Source organism: Falco biarmicus, chromosome 15 (genome assembly GCF_023638135.1).
Source record: "Falco biarmicus isolate bFalBia1 chromosome 15, bFalBia1.pri, whole genome shotgun sequence".
NCBI lineage: Eukaryota > Metazoa > Chordata > Aves > Falconiformes > Falconidae > Falco > Falco biarmicus.
In genome coordinates this window covers 14552965-14572612 of record NC_079302.1, presented here as the reverse complement: position 1 = coordinate 14572612, position 19648 = coordinate 14552965, and the positions used below count along the sequence as shown (strand labels likewise).

The 19648-nt window shown below is 45.8% G+C and overlaps 1 long non-coding RNA gene across 2 annotated transcripts; it reads right to left on the bottom strand.

Moving 5' to 3' along the window:
• Positions 1–437: 437 nt before the first annotated feature.
• On the bottom strand, positions 438–19642 carry LOC130159317 (uncharacterized). Of its 2 annotated transcripts, XR_008825694.1 has the most exons (10): positions 19546–19642; positions 9409–9531; positions 7490–9104; positions 6753–6919; positions 6072–6286; positions 4017–4161; positions 3152–3328; positions 2155–2849; positions 951–1461; positions 438–800 (listed from the first exon to the last, which is right to left on the bottom strand). It is a non-coding gene; the product is annotated as an uncharacterized LOC130159317 (long non-coding RNA). The 2 variants fall into 2 exon arrangements; XR_008825693.1 differs by lacking the exon at positions 7490–9104 and having other exon boundaries at positions 951–2849; positions 19546–19638.
• Between the last annotated feature and the right edge of the window lie 6 nt (positions 19643–19648).

The window sequence follows — 19648 nt, the reverse complement described above, 5'->3', positions numbered from 1 at the left end:
AGTATTGTATATTGCTGAATAACAGTTGAATAAAAAGATTTTGAAATAAAGTTTTTACAGATGTTGTGTCCCTTTCCCTGTGTCCTGAAGCTCCCTGAGAAGGCTTCACGGCTGTGTCGATTTCCTGCCTTGTCACAGCACTGAGAATTGCAGAAAGGTGCATCACAAACAAAGAAAAACTGGTATCAGTTATGTACTACACACCCCCACGCACTGCAGAGCCCCACAGCGGGCTGTGCTGACCAGGCATGAGCTATAGCTGTGTGGTGGCGGTGGCACTGGTTACCTCTGGGCAGCCAGTTGGACACTGGAGTACGCAAGGTAAGTTGCTTTGGTTTTCTCCAGGCCTCTTTGCAAAAAGGCGATTCAAGCAGTGGAAAATGAAAATAAAAATGGATTGACCTGGAACGTTGTATTCCCTAAACCTATTTGTTTAAAATATGTTTGGGTTTTTAAAATTATGTAATTGTGTCACTTGTCTTACCCAGTGAGCCTGCCTTTAATGAAGCAAAAGGCTTTCTTACAGTAAATACAGCAGTTACTTTTCTGTTGCAGAATACATGGGTTTTAAGTGAGATAACAGGTTGACTTGGTAAAAAGCCACGACCTTCTTTAGCTGAATTTAGTGGCGTACTTTGAGATTTCCTATGTCTGACTGTGGTGCTTACCCTTTCATTTGTGTAGCATTTCAGAAAGGACCTTAATTGTGAAAATGGTAAAGTGACAACTAAGCGCCAGCAGGGCTCTGCCTGTAGAAGCTGTGGAGCAGAAGCAGGACATGCCATTGCCAGAGTCCTCTCCTAGAAGGAGGATAGAAAGGGATTTTCAATTCCTCCCATGGTCAGAATTCGCTTTTTCTAGAACTATGAGTAATTGTGAGGGAGCTGTGCGTTTCATACATGCAGCTGAATTGTGGTAATAAAAGCCCTCTCGTAGTGGGGCAAACTTACCACGGGGATCCGAAGGTGGCAAAATCTTTTCTTTGTAAGAATGTTCATCCTCTTAATGCCAGCTGTAGTTTCCTGTGGATTGGAGAATACATAATCGTCCCAGAAAAAGCAGAACTGCTCTTTGGAAGAACTTGGGGGAGATGGTTGCTGCAAGCCTGTAAAGTGCATCAAAGCGCAAGACACTGAAGTACACAGTCCTCGGCTTCCATAGGTGCACAGGAGGGTGAGTCTTATAACCTGAAAGGAAAAGACGGATGGAAAAAAAATTTGGATGTTGGACTACACCTAAATTAATACTGGCATTCATGTCTGGGAACTTGTTCAAGGACAATTATTCAAGCAGACGTATGTGTGGAGTCTGTAATGTCATGAAAGCTCTAATCCTTCGAGTAATGGCCGGTCACAAAGGCGAAACCAGCCTGGGTTTGAACTGTGAGTCCTCTGGCGACCTCCTCAGCACTGCTGCTTTTTCTCAAGGGCAGTAAGTATTTGTCAGTGACTCATCTTCCTTCTAAGGGAGAGAACGAAAGAAAATTTTCCACAAGAAGAAAATCTGCTTAAATTTATCTAAAGAAATAGCTGCTGCTTGAAGCAGTGGAGCATAGCTGTCTAGGAGTAGTTGTGCTTCCGTTTCAACTTCAGCCATACCACAGGATGGTCTCAGTAAACAGATCATCTGCTCTGCTCCAATACTTTTCTTTCAGCGCTTATGGAGTACATTGTAGCTGGCACTGCATATGGTGTGGTTTGCAAAAAAAACACGGGAGGAAATACATCGGCCTCTCGTATTTGTCCTTCCCATTGTATTGTAGCCTGTTACCTGCACAGGCATGTAGCAGCGACTAGAAGTTTTGCATGCAGTGGCAGGAGTAGAATTATCAAGGTATTTTAGACTTTAATCACATTAAATGTGAAAAAATATTAAAACTGCAACTAAAAATAACTTTTTTTATCCTTTCTGAGATCAGAATGAAGTGTGCCATGGTAGGAATAACAATTCTTGTATCCCAAGCCACTATAAAAACTCAGGCCTACTAAATAATAACCTGAGGATTTGATGAAAAATCTCGTCTAACAAGAGCAATAGGCATCTTTTCTTTCCAGTGAAGACCTGCACACACGCAGAGATAACTCATTCTCGGCATGCAGGATAACTTCCACAAGGGAGCGGATTGCCAAGATAACCCAGCTCGCTCTACATTACCTTTGCTATGCGTCGCCTTCAGAATCGTGCAGAATGAGTCCTCCAGGTTCTGGGGCCTCTGTTTCCACGTTCAGGTCAGCTTTTTTGCAAAACACACAGCCTACGTTTGGCCCCATGCATGCTTTAGCCCCATGGCTAAAAAGAAGGCAGCAGCTTTCAGTACAGTATTTAGTCTTTAAAAAGCACTTAAAGAAATGAGAAGCATTTTGATGGAAGAACATAGAGAATTTGGAACCTCACTGCTTGCAAGCGTGTTAAAGACTTTTGCTAAAGCATCTGTCCTTTGAGAGTGCTTGCTCTTCTGAAAAGGGCAAGTGCCTTGCTTCTGCTGGTTGTATTTACAAAGGGCAAAGTGAGGGTTTGCTGCACCCTTAATAGACAGAGGCTAGTGGCAAATCTTGCTCTTTCATAAATCTCAGCATTCCTCGTGGTGTCTGCTGTCAGAATTGATTAGGAATAAGTGCTTGGACTGCAGAGCCACGGAAAGGCAGCGTGTCTCCTGCAGTGCCACGCAGAGCCGGGCAGAACGTTCTCCAGCGCCGGTGGTGGGGTGGGTGCGTCACCAGGCACCCGAGGAGACGGCGCCTGGTCCTGGCGCTGGGGACAGCACAGTCAGCGGCTCCTCCTCGCAAAGCCAGCGAGCAGCTGAGCTGGGAAACGTGAGTGATGGCTGTTGGGGGCCAGAGCTGAGTCATCTGTAATATAATCATAAGGAAACACACATTTTTTCCTGAGAGAAAATCAATAGAACTTTGCACTTTTCCTTGTAATATTTCCAGTCTGCACCATCAGCCATAGCTTGCTCACAGTTGCACCGCTATAAATCCACTGCGAGTTAATGGAGTTCTACAAAAATGAATGGATTTACAGCAGTGTAACAGAGCTGGTACTGGAGCCATGCACATGTAAAAAAATACATGGAACAAAAGTCGTTTCAGAGCATGCAGGTGACCTTCAAAGTGCCAAGACCTAGCAAGTAAAAAGCAAAACTGCGTACCTCCTGGTATGCTCCTGTTCTGGCAAAACTCCTGAAGAAAAGAAAGTGTGCAGTCCTGAAAACATCACTGTGCGTGGCCAGAGGGCCAGAGCCCCACCGAAGGGAAGATGGGCGAGTGAGCAGCTTCACAGTGAGGCAGAATGCAAAGGACTGTCTGAACATGTCATTTTTCATTTCCTGCATAAAACATTTTGGAGCCCAGTCTCACTTAGAACTAGTAAGTAAATAACGTGCTCCCAAACTTGCGTGTCAAAACTAGGTTGGTTAATGTATGAGCTGCCGCTGCTGCATTTGTTACTACACAGTAAATTTCATGCTTAGCCAGAGGCTAGCGAAGTTCATTTATTCATTATCCCCAAACTTTGGGCAGTTATTATTCAAACTCCCCTGGTACATCTATTTAATAAGAAGAGAACAGAAAATTGATGGGATCAAAAATGTTAAAGTCTTAATTAATGCTTTTAGCAAAGACTGATTGGAGGGGGATTGTTGCGAGAATATTAATTTGTAGCAAGCGAGCACGCTGCCTGGGTTTGCTGGGAGCAGGGAGAGCTCCCCCAGCCCTGCCAAGGCAGCTCAGCCGTGCAGCCCAGTGAGCTGCCAGCCCGTGGGGATGCCACCTGTGACACCCCCTGGGTTCTCTGCCACCAGGTAGGGAAAACCAGTGCTACGGGCCGTGGGAGAGTGCGAAGATCCCGACATACACAAATTATTGCTGATGAATAGGGAGTGTTTAATGGTAAAACATCCTCTTACAGCAGAGGAAAGATGGGGAATTTTTTTCTTCCTCACTGTTTTTGGGCTTTTGTGGCGTTTTTGTCTACATACCTGGCAGCCTTGTAGCGCTGCAGATCAGACCACTGACCTGCGATGCAGGGGGCTGCTGGGCGTCTGGGGCTTCGCTCTCTGGCAAGATGCCCTGAGGCAGAGCCCACGGCTGTGTGCATGCGTGGGGCAGGTCTGGGTTTTGGTCACACAGTTGCAGTTACTCCATAGGAAAATTAGCGGCCCTAAAACAGAGAGAATGAGACCAAGGCTGGAAGAATCCCAGCAAGGCAGGAGGGCGGCTGTGAGGGATTTCTGCATCAGCCTGACCTGCCCCAGAGCAGCAGCAGAGCCTGTTCTCTGGGTACAGCCGTGTGGTTTGACAGGGGATGGGGAAGAGGAAGCAAAGGAGGGGTTTGTTGCTATTTTTAGACCATGTTTCTAAAACACAGTAATCTCTGCAGAATAAAGATGGCTATTATTACAAACGGAGCCAGCCTGGGAAAATAGGTGCTTCAGCTCTGCATCAATGACCACCCAAAACTTAGCACTGACCAAGACGGCTTTAAGGAGCCACGCCAATGTCAACGCATGGACTGAAATCTCCTGGTCTGCCTATGGTGACTGCCAGACTTTTTATTACAGCAGTCACGGACAGTCCCAGTACATTAAGAGTCAAATCAGAGAGGACCTTGCTGTAGAGTTAGTTATTGAAGTTCCCTAGTTGTTGCCTATAGATTTGGTTTCCTGTTACTGTCAAAATGTTTCTTAAATTTCATATGGAAAATCATCTTATAAGTATCTTATATCACAATATTAGCAAGTATCTTAATAAATAACTCAAAAATGCTTACAGTTCAATTAGAGATTATATTTTTCCAATAGGACATTTTTGGAATTTACTCTGGGAAAGACAGTGTTAAGCTATTTTTTGTATTTCTATTCTGTGACCAGATCTGTCAGAAACTTTTAATTCATCTCTGTGTTAATACCCTTGAAACAGGAAACAGCAGGTAAGACTTTACACAGCAACAGGCACCAGTAATAGTAACAGGTAGAGTTACACAGGATGAAAAGACAGTACCACATAAAATAGGCTCTTATTTTTGGATTTTCCTGTCACTTTCCTTGCAAATCTGAAGAAATTGATTTTTTAAAACAAACTAGAATAGGAGTTTTTCATTCCTAAATATTTTTCAGGCTTGCAAGTTGCTCTGACAATCCAGTGAGTATCATGACTCATTTTGGGGTTTAGGGTGATCTACATGGTATCTAGGCAAGTGCTCATATTTAGGCTGTCAGTCAGAGACAGCTGTTTCGGCAAAAAATAGTAGGATACTTCTGATTTCTGTGCTGTGTTTATTATAATAGTTTTTAATTTTTTTTTTAAGAGTGCTTCAGTATTTATAGTCAATGGTAAACAGGAGGTTTAGCTCTAAATTACCATGGCAGAGCCTCTTTTTACTGTACATGCTGTAATTAGGGTATGTTAGGATGGGTATGAGGAAGGTCAGTGCCAGGGCTCTGACACTCCGCCTCGGTTTGCCTCATCCTTCCCTCCCAAGAGCAGCAACACGGTGTGTTGCCGGGACCTAGATAGGAACAGCTCGGGCAGGTTTTAGCAAAGGGTCTGGTAACTAAATCACCCCTTAGGACGCGTGGCCTCTGGTGGCATCAGGCAGCCCTAGGCTGGGAGATGGGCCGTCTCTGAGACACGCTCTCAGAGAACCAGCCCCTGCAGCCTCCAGAGCACCACCGGTGTGGTGGTGAGGACTCTTACTTCTCTTCCTCCGCTGCCTGGGCTCTTGAAAGCCCTGAAAGCAGGGCAGCGGGGGCGATGCCGCCAGGCTCCCAGGGCCGTGGCCAGCGCAGCTCAGGAAACCTCTTGCTCAGCGTCCCAGTGCACGGCTCAGCCTCGCGCACTCCGCTCCACTGGACAGCCACTGCCTCTCCCCCAGCTCTGAGCCAGCAAGGACAGCAGGAGCACAAGGAAAAGCCACCCGTCGTTCCCGAAGGGACCCTCAAAAGTCTGCTTTCCCTAGTTAAACTAATCCTGTGTCTCTGACAGGAATGAGGCTGCTGTTAAGCACAGCACATTGTTTCACCGAGCGTGCGCTGCTCTGGAAAGCCAAAAGGCCTAGTCAGCGTGCCTTACCGTGACTGAGCCAGGCAGCGCGGTGGCTTGGGAGCTGCGCTTCCTTGGGAATGCTGATAAATCTTTGGACAAGGAAATGGTGTGCACATCTAGTTCTGAGTCAGGCCAAGGAATAACGGTGCTGAGCGATGATCTAGCTGGAACCGTGCGTCAGTGGTACCTGTTACCCTGAGGGGAACACAGCACTCAAGGAAGTGCACAAGAGAAGCTGAAGGCTACAAAATCAAATGAGACATGAAAATGCACAGTTTGATTAAAGAAGCATCAGTTACTTTATGATCTTTACCGAAATACACTCACATTTGTGATTCATTTATGCTAATTCAGTGCAAGACAGTAAAAATACAATCACTCAGTGCTACAAATAATGATAATAGTGTCATCCATTTATAGAGTGCTTGGATATAATTTCAGCTTTTATAGTATAGTGGTATGAAAGTCCCAAGTTCGTTAAATGCACAGCAAGGTGCTAATTGCAATCCTGGTTAGAATGCACCTCGGTTTATGGTTAAGTCACTGGTTGAGCTAATGACTGTGTGTGAGCTAGGCAAGTCCCACTGAAGGCAGCAGCCAGGCTCCTTATATAGTGAAATCTTTTAATAATTACTAACACTGCCATTTCAGTCTCCAGGGAGATAAGCAGGGTTTGACAAGACAGGAAGGCCAAAACTGAGTACATACCAGTGCACTGATCCTGTTGTGGGTTTGTAGATGTGGCCACCTTGCAGTTCTTCAGTGTGTAAGGGGAGACAGGAGAAAGGCTCGCCTCGCTGCTGCCGGGCTGGGGGAGCTCAAACGCCAGCAAACAGTAGGTAGCAACACACACCAGGCACCTGTCAAAATCTGAACTGTAACATGATTTAATATCAAGACTAAGGAAACGGAACTAAAGCCAGCTTGCCAGCGTGTAAAATGTGAGAAGCTGAACTTTTTGCAATATTTTCCAGGAACATAAAATCTCTTTATTAACCCAAGAGTTAATCATTTTAAGACCAGAGAGGTTTTATGCTACTTACGCTAGACTAAAGCATTTCACTAAAGCAAAGCATCTCAAAAGCAAAAGCGTGGCGCTTTGCTGGGTTCAGAAAGTATTTGTCAACCTAGTCATAAATGTGCATGGAAAAGTCAATCAAGTTTAGGCTCATTACCCAGGTTAATTCAGACCTTGCCACTGCCGGGTTTTGGAGCAGAGCAGCACCAAAGCAAGCACCGCTCATGTTCAGGGCCATGAAAATGCCATGTGCTCACACAGTGCGGTTCCCTTCATTCAGTGCTCATCTATTGCTGCTGGCATTTACAGGGCTTGGGAAAAACATCCGTCCAGTTTGTTGTTTATAGCTGGGAGTGCGACTGCAAAATGGGGGGGGCAGTGTGGGAAGCCACAGGTGCCATTTACCTGAGGACACCGTAAAACTCACCTGCTGCGGGGTCTTGGGAGTAAGAGACAGACATGCTGCACAGCCTGCACAGGGAATGTGCTCAGTCAGTTCTGTGGTCATGCTGAAGCCATTTATTTTTATTTGCGCAACACTTAACGTTCCTAAAACGGCCAGATGGAGCTCAAGGGGGCAGGTGAATAAGCAGGAGCAGAACAATTTGCCACAGCTCAAAGTTTCCCTCTGCTTTAAAACAAGCTTTTCTCAGTGGAGAGAAAGAGGGGGGGTGGAGGTGTTTTCCTTCATATGCTGAACCAAGTAGCAAATAAGGTGTTTTCCCAAATAAACTCACTGATAATGATTTTCGTCATGCATCCCCAGCTAATTGGGGTGTGATGAAGTGCATAATTCAAATGCTATCTAGCCAGAGGCCTTAAAGCAAAGCTTAACTCTGCCTGCAAACCAGAGTGGAGATAGCTGATATGACAACTGCCTATCAGTAGGCTGCAGACTTTGAAACGAGCAGGCGACACAGGTGCACTATCTGATTGCAGCTTAAATTCTGCCCACAGTCGTGCCTGCTTGGTTCAGCGTCGTTACTTGATGGCCAATAAGGCATTACATAGTCACAATGCACAGCTTATTTCAGGAGAAAATATTTTAACAGCACAGGTGACTATCATGCATGCATTAAGAAAACCAGGACACAGCGTACCAAATTTAGTTTAGCCACAGTAAAATAATTGTCACAGAGCAATGCTGACCTCAAGTACTGAACGGTGACACCTGGCTTTTTCTGCACAGGAGAGATTAGGTTTTTCTGGTTTCTGGTTTCTTTCCCTTGCCGTCTCTTTATCTATATTTCATGTATATAGCATGCATTTAGTATTCTGATGTTTGAAACAAACCCCCAACATTTTAGAGAGAAGTGCCCTTCAAGCCCAGCAGTGCAAACCACAGTCTCACAGAAATAGCAATTGCAAGTGGAAAATAGCCCCTGCTGTGTAACACCGCCACTTTGTTATATTGTAATGTATTTTCTTATTTTTTACGTGCCTGGTTTGTGTGACCCTGCCAGTATGTAAAAATGATTGTTGACAGTTTCTTTGGTTTTGTTTTATTATAATGTAATTTATGGGATGCTGAAAGTCTGTAAGTTACTTGTACTTGACTGACATTTCTCTGAGAATCAAAAAATTGCTGTGTATACTTGACTGAGATTAAAATGGGTAGACTGTGTATAGCTGTATCCTGCTTTCAAAGTGCAGGATTGGAAGGCTTCCATTAAATTGTTATTTTCAGATATTATTAGCTCCTAAATCATTTAATATAATTTCTTTCCCATAATGAATGCACAGCATTGTAAGCCTAAATGCCATATTTTCTATTGATCTATTTCCACAACCTGTTTAGTGAAATAATTAAAATGATTTACAAGGCTGACCCAATATCTTAGTGGTTTAGTAAATCATGTTGCCGTGTGGGAGGCTCAGCTAGTTTTAAACTCACAGCTCTTGGCAGCGCCAGGCCCTCGGAGCGGAGCTGCAGCGAGTGCCGTGCTGTGTCTGAAGGCGCACTCGCAGCCGGCCCGCGGAAACACCTCTGCCGACGCTCAGGGAGAACACGGGGCTCCAACTGGTTTCTTCACTCACCACCTCTGTTCAAAGTAGCAAAATGTCTCAGTGCTACTGAGCCAGAGCAGAATTTGAGCTGCAGTCTGCAGGTAACCTGTCTTCACTGGCAACTTGAACATCCCTGGTTTTAACCCCCAAAACTGATCCCACGTGTCTGCATTGGCAGCGAAAATGGGGGCAACTGTGGGGCTTGGTATTTTTGCATGCAAAGCAATGCGGGAAATTATTATTTCTATCTTTTTTGTTTTTTTTTAATTTGCAAGAAGAGGACAACTATAAAAACAATCTCTGTTTAAATGCCAGGGTAGTGGAAGGGCTCAGACTTACAAAATATTCCCGTGTTCGTTCCTAGCTGGCCTCCAGCTGTTACAGTAGCACCAACAGGGATTGCTCAGAGCAGGGCAGGAGGACATCACAGCAGTGCCTGGGAGGAGACGTAGCAGCCAGTCTCTGTAGCAAGAGTAGCGAGAACAAACTACATTTAAAATACTATTACAAAAAGCTGTTGACAACCCTCTTTTAATGAAAAATGTGCATATTGACAGCTGCAGTCTAGAACAACAGAGACTGAGCTGACTTATGTGGGACCAGGGCAATGGCTGCAGTGCGAGCAGTGTGTGGCCAGGGCCAGCCCTGGTGGGGATTGCACCCTGCAGGGTCCTGCCTGGGCCAGCCATCCCTTGGGGACTGTCATGGTTTAACCCCAGCTGGCAGCCAAGCACCACGCAGTCGCTCGCTCACTCCCCTGCGGCAGGATGGGGGAGACAATCGGAAAAGCGAGAAAACTCATGGGTTGAGATAAAGACAGTTCAATAGGTAAAGCAAAAGTCATGCATGCAAGCAAAGCAAAACAAGGAATTAATTCACTGCCTCCCATGGGCAGGGAGGTGTTCAGCCATCTCCAGGGCAGCAGGGCTCCATCTCACATAACTGTTACTTGGGAAGACAAATGCCGTGACTCTGAACATCCCCTGCTTCCTCCTTCTTCCCCCAGCTTTCTATGCTGAGCTGCATGATGCCATACGGTGTGGGATACCCCTTTGGGTCAGTTGGGGCCAGCTGTCCCAGCTGTGTCCCCTCGCGACTTCTCGTGCACCCCCAGCCCACTCGCTGGCAGGGTGGGGTGAGGAGCAGAAAAGGCCTTGGCTCTGTGTAAGCACTGCTCAGCAATAATGAAAACATCCCTGTGTTATTGATCCACACTGTTTTCAGCACAAATCTAAAACACAGCCCCATACTAGCTACTGTGAAGAAAATTAACTCTATCCCAGCCCAAACCAGTACAGGACATGTGCGAGCAGGAATGTCACAGACCTCCTCCATGACAGAAAGGACAGAGTCCATCGCTCTGAAATCAGTCAGCATTTGAGACACCATTTATAACCTCTCCACCTGCACTCCCTGAGCAAGACTTGAGCTTGCTTTCAGCATCTAGTACCTTTTTTTTTTTTAGTTCTATTCTTTTGCATAATTACACGAACAAAAGTGTCCTATAAAAACTTAAAAATTTGAAGACAGCTGTTGGATGCACTTTGCAGCGGATGTCATTATCTTCCTTCCCTGATCCTAACCCACCACCATTTCTATTTTGCTTTAAATGGACCTGTAATTTCACAATACAAATTCAGCTGGAAGTATTCTTTTTGTTAAATAAACTTTATCCTCATGCTGACTGCTCCAGGCTCTGAAAAGAAACACTTCTTGCTTGTGACTGTTCTGAAACATAGGTCTGAAATTCAGAAAAAAGTGTTGGTAAATGGGTTGTAATCATACTGAAGGGCAAGCGAGTATTCCTCCTCCAAGGCAGAAGAAAATAAAGGAAAATCTGCTTTGCTTCTGCTGCCTCAATGCTGATAATTTTACAGATCAAAGGACTTTTTTAGAAAGAAGCCTGCTGTGCTGCACTGTGTTTCAGAGCTGAAATACCTATAGTCATGCCCTTAACGCCACACTTGGAAGTGTAAATGGGTGCCCCATTTCCACAAGCGCCACGCACCCAGCAGAGCCCCGCGCTGCTGGCGGCAGAGGGGCTGTGCAGTGGCACACACCACCAGCAAGCCCCGGCATCTCCGGACTCACCGCGGGGCAGAGCACACAATGCTAACGGCACATCTATCCATCTACCCGCTAACGAAGGCGGCTGGGCACGAGAGCCCCAGCGATGTTACGTGAGAGCTTGACAGCTGTGACAAGGGTGATTGAAACTGGACACAAGGGTCAAAAATGACCTCAGAGAGGGACTGTAACACACAAACACACACTGCCCATGCACGCAGCAGGGTCACAGTCCTCTCACTGAGGAAAGCACCAGCATCTCCACCACTTCAATGTCTGTCTGGCCTCAGTTATTTCACTTCCAGAGCGAGACGACCACAAACTAGAACGAGCTGGGCAGCTCTGTCAACAGTTAGTGTCACATCACTAAAGCTGACGGGGTCCTGAGCTCACTGCCCCAAGCCCAGGTGGCACATGCCGCTCTGCTAGTGATCACCAGCACACTTTTAATGACAAGTCAGTCCTTTCCTGCACCTCCGTGCACCTACCAAAGCGTCCTCGAGCCTAGCGTGGTCTCAAATAACCGCTGTTTGTCCTGTAGGTGTGATCCACCACTGCAGCACTCCTAATTTCACACTCATGTAACTCTTAGAAATCCTTTTACACCACACCAACACAGAGTGACTCAAGCTGAAGCTATTTGCTAACAGGGGCTCTGTACTTACTGAGCTGTGGCAAAGCAAAGGATCCCCTAGCAGCTGTCTGCAAATGTGGTTCAGGTCAGTTATAAATCTGTGACTAGTTAATTTTGTTTAGAGGACCTGTTCCAATTAAACATTTTCTCTCTCCCATTCTCACCCACTGTTCTGTTTTTAAGAAGTATAAGGTGCTTAATAACCTCTACCACCTGAAATAATCACTGGCAGGATGAAAGCTCTCCCCCTCCCACCCCTGCTATTTTTTCCCCACTGCAAAATGTATAAATTAATCTCATGCTATAATTAACATATATTGCTGAGGCAAATGAATTGGCATCTCCGTGTATATCTATTAGCTTCCAGCATTTCCTGAGAGGGGCTTTCATTTAATTACCAGCCTGACAGGCTAGCTCACTCCAGAACTGCAGCCGCATTTATTACTTTTATCTCCTTGGACACCTGCCTCTCTCTGTGGTTTATCAGATTTCTACTGAAGAGAGGAACAAAAATATTTCTATTGTATCAGGTTATTGTTTCTTTAAAAGGCACTTATAAGAGCACTGACCTCAAACAGGGGTTTTTTGGTTGGCTTGGATGGGCTTTTTTTTTTTTTTTTTTTTGGTCAATTATCAAAGCAATCCAGCAGCTTTAACTCCCTCACTGCCCCGCCACACACCAGCAGTTCAGAAGAAATCAGGTTACGGACAGGGAGCTGAACGCTGACCACTGCTCATAAAGACCTTGCCTGCGGTGGGGGTCAGAACGCTCAGATGCTGGGACTGCTCTTCACCCTCCCACATATAAAGTCTTCAAGTGGAAATGCCAAGAGACGGCCCAGTGCCCTCCACTGCACTCCAGTGAGAGAGGTCCGCCTGAATTCCTTTTGATGCTTTGGGCCACAGTTTATATTGTCATTGATTGATAAAAAGCTGATGTAGATACAAGGAACATTATTTTAAAAAAAGAAAATGCTGCCTACATGCATTACAAGCATAGTCACACCTGTGTGACTACTGACTACTCCGTAACAGCTGGGTAAAGCAGCTGTCACCCCTTGCTGCCTCAGGCAGCAGCCCTGGACACTGCTAGTTCAGGTGTTGGCTGTACCAGCAGAGCTCATTCAGCCCAGTTTCAACTGACAAATGCTTTCCACTCGTTTTCTCTGGGCTGCAGTACCTGAATTTGTGGAGACACACGCCCCCCTGGGCAGGACTCTCATGAGCTGGCATGCTGTGACAAACACCTTCCAACCAGCGGGACCTGAAGCTACGCAGCACCTTGGCAGATGAGACCATGCGTGTGGACTCAGCAATGCCTCTCTTTCTTTGGAGATGTGCAAGCTGACTCGTTTCATTAAAAAAAATTGTTCACTCCTGCCAGCCTAAGTGTGTTACTTCGAAAGAGTCTGGCAGCAACAGGGCCTTGCCGATAGTGATGCCTTTGAGAAAGATGCCTCATTACAGAGGAAAAATGAAAAATTTGTATCTGTTTAATTAATGAACCTTGTCAGTTTCCCTGGGATTTCATCCCAGTCCCTAACTTCAGGCACGGTGGCTGTTTGGCATGAAGTGCCTGCTGGCTGTGAGCTGTGCAGGAGGCAGCTGCACTGCAGACACTGCCCTGGATGGCTGAAGCCTCCTGCTCCTTCGTGGGTCAGGGCGGCACGGGCAGCCCCTGTGGTCCCAGCGACAGCCCCCTCCGAGATGGAGGGTGCCCTCTCCCTCGATTCTGACCCAAGCAGCTAGCACTGAAGCACTCCATGGGAAACACAGCAAAAGATGCTTCGGTGAAACAAATTATTTTTAACATAAGCCTTGTGCAAAACATGCCTCTTCCTGTCACCTTAGCCCTAGTGAAAACTGCTCGTCTCCCTCCAGAGCCCTGTGGCGGAGTTACACATAGCATATCTAAAACATGTTTAGGAGCTCACTGCGTGTGGGTGGTCTGGCAGGGACAGGAGGTTTGGAGGTGACCAGAGGAAGGACCCTGGCTGACAGGGATGCACAAATACTGGAGCAGCCACAGTACTGCAGCACCAAGCTCTGCGAGCTATCACTTTTCCCATTGCACTCTATCACGAATAGTAACATGCAGTACGCAGTAACACATTTTTGGCCAAAAATGACTTACCATGGGTAAAGTGCCAAGACAACCAAACCATATCACACAGGCTTGCACAATTTGACAAGTCTTTTCTAGAAAAAAAAGTCTAAACATTTTTGATATAATTGACCTCTGTGCCTAAAATTTTTTTATCTGTATTATTTTTAAATTTTAATGAATTATGTTAATTTTATGACGTTTAACCAAAACCTGCTATAAATCCAATGACTATTATTACTTTGTAATTTATCATTTTCAATACTCATTTTGCATCATACATCCCTATCACACATGAGCCAATGTTAATTATGTTTTAAAATAAAATATTTAGCAAGATCTAAATGAGACTCAAAGCACAGCAAAAGTAATGACTGTAAGACAGACTGTCATGGAATTATACATGAATGCAGAATGCTAGTATTAATTAGTAAATACAAGCTGCTCAGGAGCAGCAGCAGCGCCTGCCATCCTGATGCGCGTTTGGATCACGCACAATCTCAGCAGGCAGGGAAACGGAATGTCAGCTACCAAAGCCTCAGCTTTCTGACTCCTCATTACTGTTTTGGGTAGCAAGCGTTGCTTTTTTACAGTTGCTCTGCGAGGCATGGCTGAGTAGTTGCAGTAGTTATCTCCAAGTATTCTAGGTTCACTCATATTCTTAATATTTTAAGAAGGATATAGCTTCTTATTTTGATATTAGAATATACTCGTGTTCAAAAAAGTGGCCTCCTTAACTCGCAGTGAAATTGAATTCCTTCAAAATCCTCTTTCCACTGATAATCTTACTGTGATGCAGAAAAGGTCAGTGTACAAGGGAACCAGAGTCCTGCATGCTACAAAAAGCTGCAAACAGCCACATTTTTTCCAAAAGAGGAAATAGCTTTTAAACTTAAAAAAACAAACAAACAAACAAAAAAACCCATACAAAACACACACAAACACCAAATTTGAAACAGTTAGTTGAATTAGAACAGCACGTAGAAATACGTACAGAAAACTCGGAGCGGGCAGCTGGCCCCAGCCCGGTCTCGGGCTGCCCTCTAGTGAGCGCAGCCTCCGCGCCCGGCCCTCCCAGCGCCTCCCTCGCTGCATTTTAAACCCCGGCTTTTCAATCGTTCACGTTTTCTGAAAACATTTTGGGATTATTATTTGACTTCTGATTTCTGTGCCACTAAGGTATATTTTGATTACATTTCCCAGCGCTTTCTCGGTTTCTTCCCACACCGAAAAGCCAGTCTATTTTACTGACCCTGAAGCAGCAGCTGCAATTTGAGATGACAAGGAGTCAGGACTGTACGGAAATAACGAACCTTCAGCTCGAAAGAATAGCTTAACTGCTGGGGGGGACAGGGACACACATCTCGTCCTAATCCATGAGTTAAAGATGAGCTGATCAAGCAGAAAAACTCATGGAAAAACATACGGATAAGAAACATTTGGGGGGTACAGGGTACATCAAAAGATGACGCTCGCTGACCAGCCACAGCCATCTAAAACCGGTCAAACAAACCCATGACGCAAGAGGATGGGCTTCCACAGACTCACAAGATTTCCTCTAGCAAACCTAAGCTTACAAGAAATGAAAATTCAGGCTTCGGAACACAAATAAAGGTCTACCCAGCTGGCTGAATGGCAATTCTCAGCCTGTCCACCCACCACCACGACCCTTTCCTAGACCGGCTTTGCCAGGGAACCACGCACAACCACCCCCGAGCATATGTCGCACGCCTGTGGCACACCAGCACGGCCCCGACACGGCACGGCCAGAGCCAGGAGGATGGCAGGCACGCAGGGTACGGTCGGCCAAGGCGCCCTACAAACACTAGCACAGAGGGGCTCTGTGCTCCCTGCCAGGGCCAAAGGAGCCGTCAGCAGGAGGAGGAAAGGCAGCCGTGGAGGGGAGGCAAGACACAGACAGGACGTGGAGGGACAGCCGCAGGACCCACACAGGCTGCTGCATGCTGCCTCAGCCCAGCTGCGGGAAAGGGGGTGGAAATTGTATTAGCAGCTTGATATTTGGGTAGAGGAAATCAGATCAGAGGGTTTTAAATGGAAATTATTTTCCCCAGTACAGATGTCCCTAGGGACCAAATTCAGCTGCTAACACAATTTGGCCAAGAGGAATAAACTAGGTTAACAGTTGGACTCGATGATCTTAAAGGTCTTTCTCAACCAAAATGATTCTATGATTCTATATCGATTCCGAGAGCTCAAAGGCTTGCTGAGACAGACCTTCTAGAGGATTATGGTATTTATTTCTTGTGTCAATGACAATCAGCAAAAGTGTAACAGTGATTATAGCCCAGTCACTTTTTACACACGAGTTGAGCAGAAGTACGTGAAGTTATCTCTCACTTCAGTTCATAATTACTTCCTATTTTTTGAAAAAACACTGACCTTCTATTCTTGCATCACACAAGCATCTTTATTTACCGTCTTTGATCACTGTGCATCTCAAGTATTAGCTTTCTGTGCCTGTCAAGATAAAGCTTGCTCTATAATCGCTCACACATTTGCTTGGCTTTCCCCAGGACACTGCCCTCACCTCGCCTGGCCTGCACAGTTTGCTTCCCCAGCAGTTTAACAGTTCCTACAGGTACAGCAATACAGCCCCCTAGTGCACACGGTTAGATTGCTTCAAAGTTGGGGGTTTGCATAGGTTTTATTAGTATTATTTTTAGAAAGCAATAAATAAAACCATACGTAGATTTAATAGAATAAGAAATGCCAATGTTGGCACCTATAACTTGGTATTAATAATATGTGTTAGGGATTTATATCCCTATAAACCTATTCAAGGTGATTTACTTGAAGCAAAAAGTTTCAAAAGCCTAACACACTAAGACAAGTGGAGCGGGTGATACTGCACATTCGGAAACATGCATTATAATTATTTTGTTTGTGTATTCCCACTTCATTTTATATTAACATTTTACCCATCTTCCTTCATTTCTCTGAGCCTTATCCACCACATGTCTTTGCTCATCTCTGGTTTCTCAGTTTCTTTGCCCATTCTTTTTCATGTTTATTTGATGGGAGTCTTGACTCCTGACACGGAGCCTTCTTGCTGGGACACACACCAATGTGCTGATCTTGCTCCCTCAGACATTATATCTGAAGATAAATTGAGAAATGAAGATGTAGAGCTGTTGGAAGAGACCGGCTTCCCCAGGCACCAGTTTAGCCTGGATCATTGGATTTACAACACCAGCACTGCCAACACTGATTTGACTATTAATCCCTGAAGTGCCCTAGGAATTGCAGCATAAATCCAGTGAAGGAGCACTCATACGGCCCTAAAGACCCATAGCGCTTATCCTGGTACTCCATTCATGAAAACTGATCTTTTTTTAGTAGCAATGACAACTCAAGGAGTCCACGCTGTGTAAAACCGAGACCTGCTTGCTGTGGCAACGTACTTAACTGCCAGGAGGTCTGTGATACAAACCAACCAGTGCTCACACTTAATACTCTGCAGAAACTGGCCCTTTCTTCTTTACACACATACAGAGAGACCACAATTGTTAGAGATCACTCTAGCACCATTGTGTTCCACAGCAGCACTCAACAAAATCATTGTGTTTCCCATACCCTGCCTCACTACCTTGCTCCCTAAGTATCCTTTATCAAGCAGTGCTTAAATAGCTGCTAAGCCAATATTCCCCTGTGACAAGAATATAAACCTCTTCTGTATTTGGAGAGCCATCATGTCTGAGCAGAGGGCAGCACGAGCTGGGACTAAGCTGGCAAAGAAAAGGAGTTGGCTGCTCTGGTTTTAGGGTACCTCTGTGTTGTACAGCAAGTAGGACTTTGTCCTATCCCAGGAGGAAAGAGGCAGTGACATAACAGAGGAAGTAAAGCTCAAAGTAAGCCTCAAAGTAAGCAGCACCTTCCTGATTTTTTTTACTTTGATTGCAAGAAACCTGGGACCTGATTTTACACAGATCTCATGTTTCTGGGTGTATGATTACAGGCACAGTACAGTAGCATATGACACAGCTACTGGGGACAGCTGAACAGGAGCATGCAAGAGCCAGGTACCTGCAATGACACCAAGGGCTATGGCTGGAGAAGGACAGACTGGGAACAGGAAAAAAACCCCCATCTCTCTTACCAAGAGAAGTGAGATGGGAAGAACCTTGGAGCAGGACAGAGAGGACCTGTGCCTGCCCATGGCCTGGGGAGCTTGGCCAGTGGCTGGCCTCAGCACCACGTTTGTAAGTCCTGGGTGGGGGAGATCTGCAGAACAAATGGGGCAACAAAAGGTGGAAGGCGAGGGGGCTGCAGGATGGAAAAGTGGAAATGGATGTCCCAGCATCTTTGGTGGGAGCAATTGAAGATTAGGGAGAAGAAGTGAGGGCTGACTTGTCCAGGCTGCCTGTCACAATGAGCATCTAGACTCCAAAGCAATGCTGTTACAATGGGAAGGGCACTAACAAATCAATACTCGAACAACAGACCTGTCTACTCCAAGTGTACGTGATCATACTGAAGCGGTGGATGACTAGCGAAAATGAGGGGCCCTGCATTACAGAGGGTACGATTTACAAGACTTTATTTTTTTTAAAGAAATTTCCCCATGATAGTAACTGAAATATCTGGTGCTCAACTTTACTCTTGCAAGTCAGAGAATTTGTTAGTGTAACAGATAAATAATAGCCAGATTTCATTTTGTAAGATTGCTACTTTGATGCTGGTTGGAAAATGTTAACTTAGTATCCTGATCTCTGCTGAAATAAACCTGTGATGCATAGTAATAGTAACATGACTTTTCAGACAGCTAATAGAAGTTACAGGTATTAAACGGCCCCTATCTAGCTTAATGTAAAGGGCTAATCTAACAACCTACCCTGGCCACAGCTTCCCCTTCTGTAGAACCTCACAGCTGCAATAAGCAACGTCACTTCCCCCCGTTTTACATTTTCTTTGGATTTTGATCTTAGCAAACACCTCCCTCTAAACCACAGTCCAGCACAGTTTGTGACTTATGAGGGACACTGAGCTCTTGGGGACCCCAGGGCCAGCCATGTTAGGCAATAACCCAGGAATGCCGGTACACGCAGGGAGGCTCCTCTTCCCAAGACACACAGGGATCTTGGTTACCTCTAGCAATGCAGCCTCTGAAACCTGAGGTTAAGGCTGGGATTTATTACCTAACCAGCAGTGGGGAGACAGCAACAATATGGTATTTCTTATGATGCACTAAGTAATACAAACTCTCTGTAAAACCTTTTTAGCAAGCAGAATCTAACAATCCCCCACCCCCTTTTTTTTTTTTAATTTTATTTTCTGAAAAGATTTTGACATCCCATTTCTTTTGTCCTTTGTCTCTTATGGGTTTGCCACGCAGCCATCAGGCAAGGCCGGAGAAGGCTGGGCTCCCCCTTCGCCAGAGCTGCCTACACCCCACACAGCTGGCGAGAGGCACCAAGGCTGGCACTCTGGATATATGACTTGTGGGAAAGTCTGAGCAGCTTCTTTAGGTCTGGCCTCAACCCGGGCTCAAACAGCACCCGGGGCCTGAGCCCTGCTCCCCCGGGCCCGCCTCACAGGCCTCTCTCTGGCTTTGGCACCTCTGAGGCGCCCTGCGAGCCTCACAAGCGCCGGAAACTGCTCTAAGGTATTTTCAACACATAATAATTATAGGGGGTGGAAAAAACAACCAAACCAAAAGTGCCGTTTGTTGTTTGCTGCCTGGAGCTTCCTCCCGCTGGGATACCGCAGCCGGCCAGCCCCGGCCCCGCGGGCTCACTCGGCGGCCAGGCGGGGGC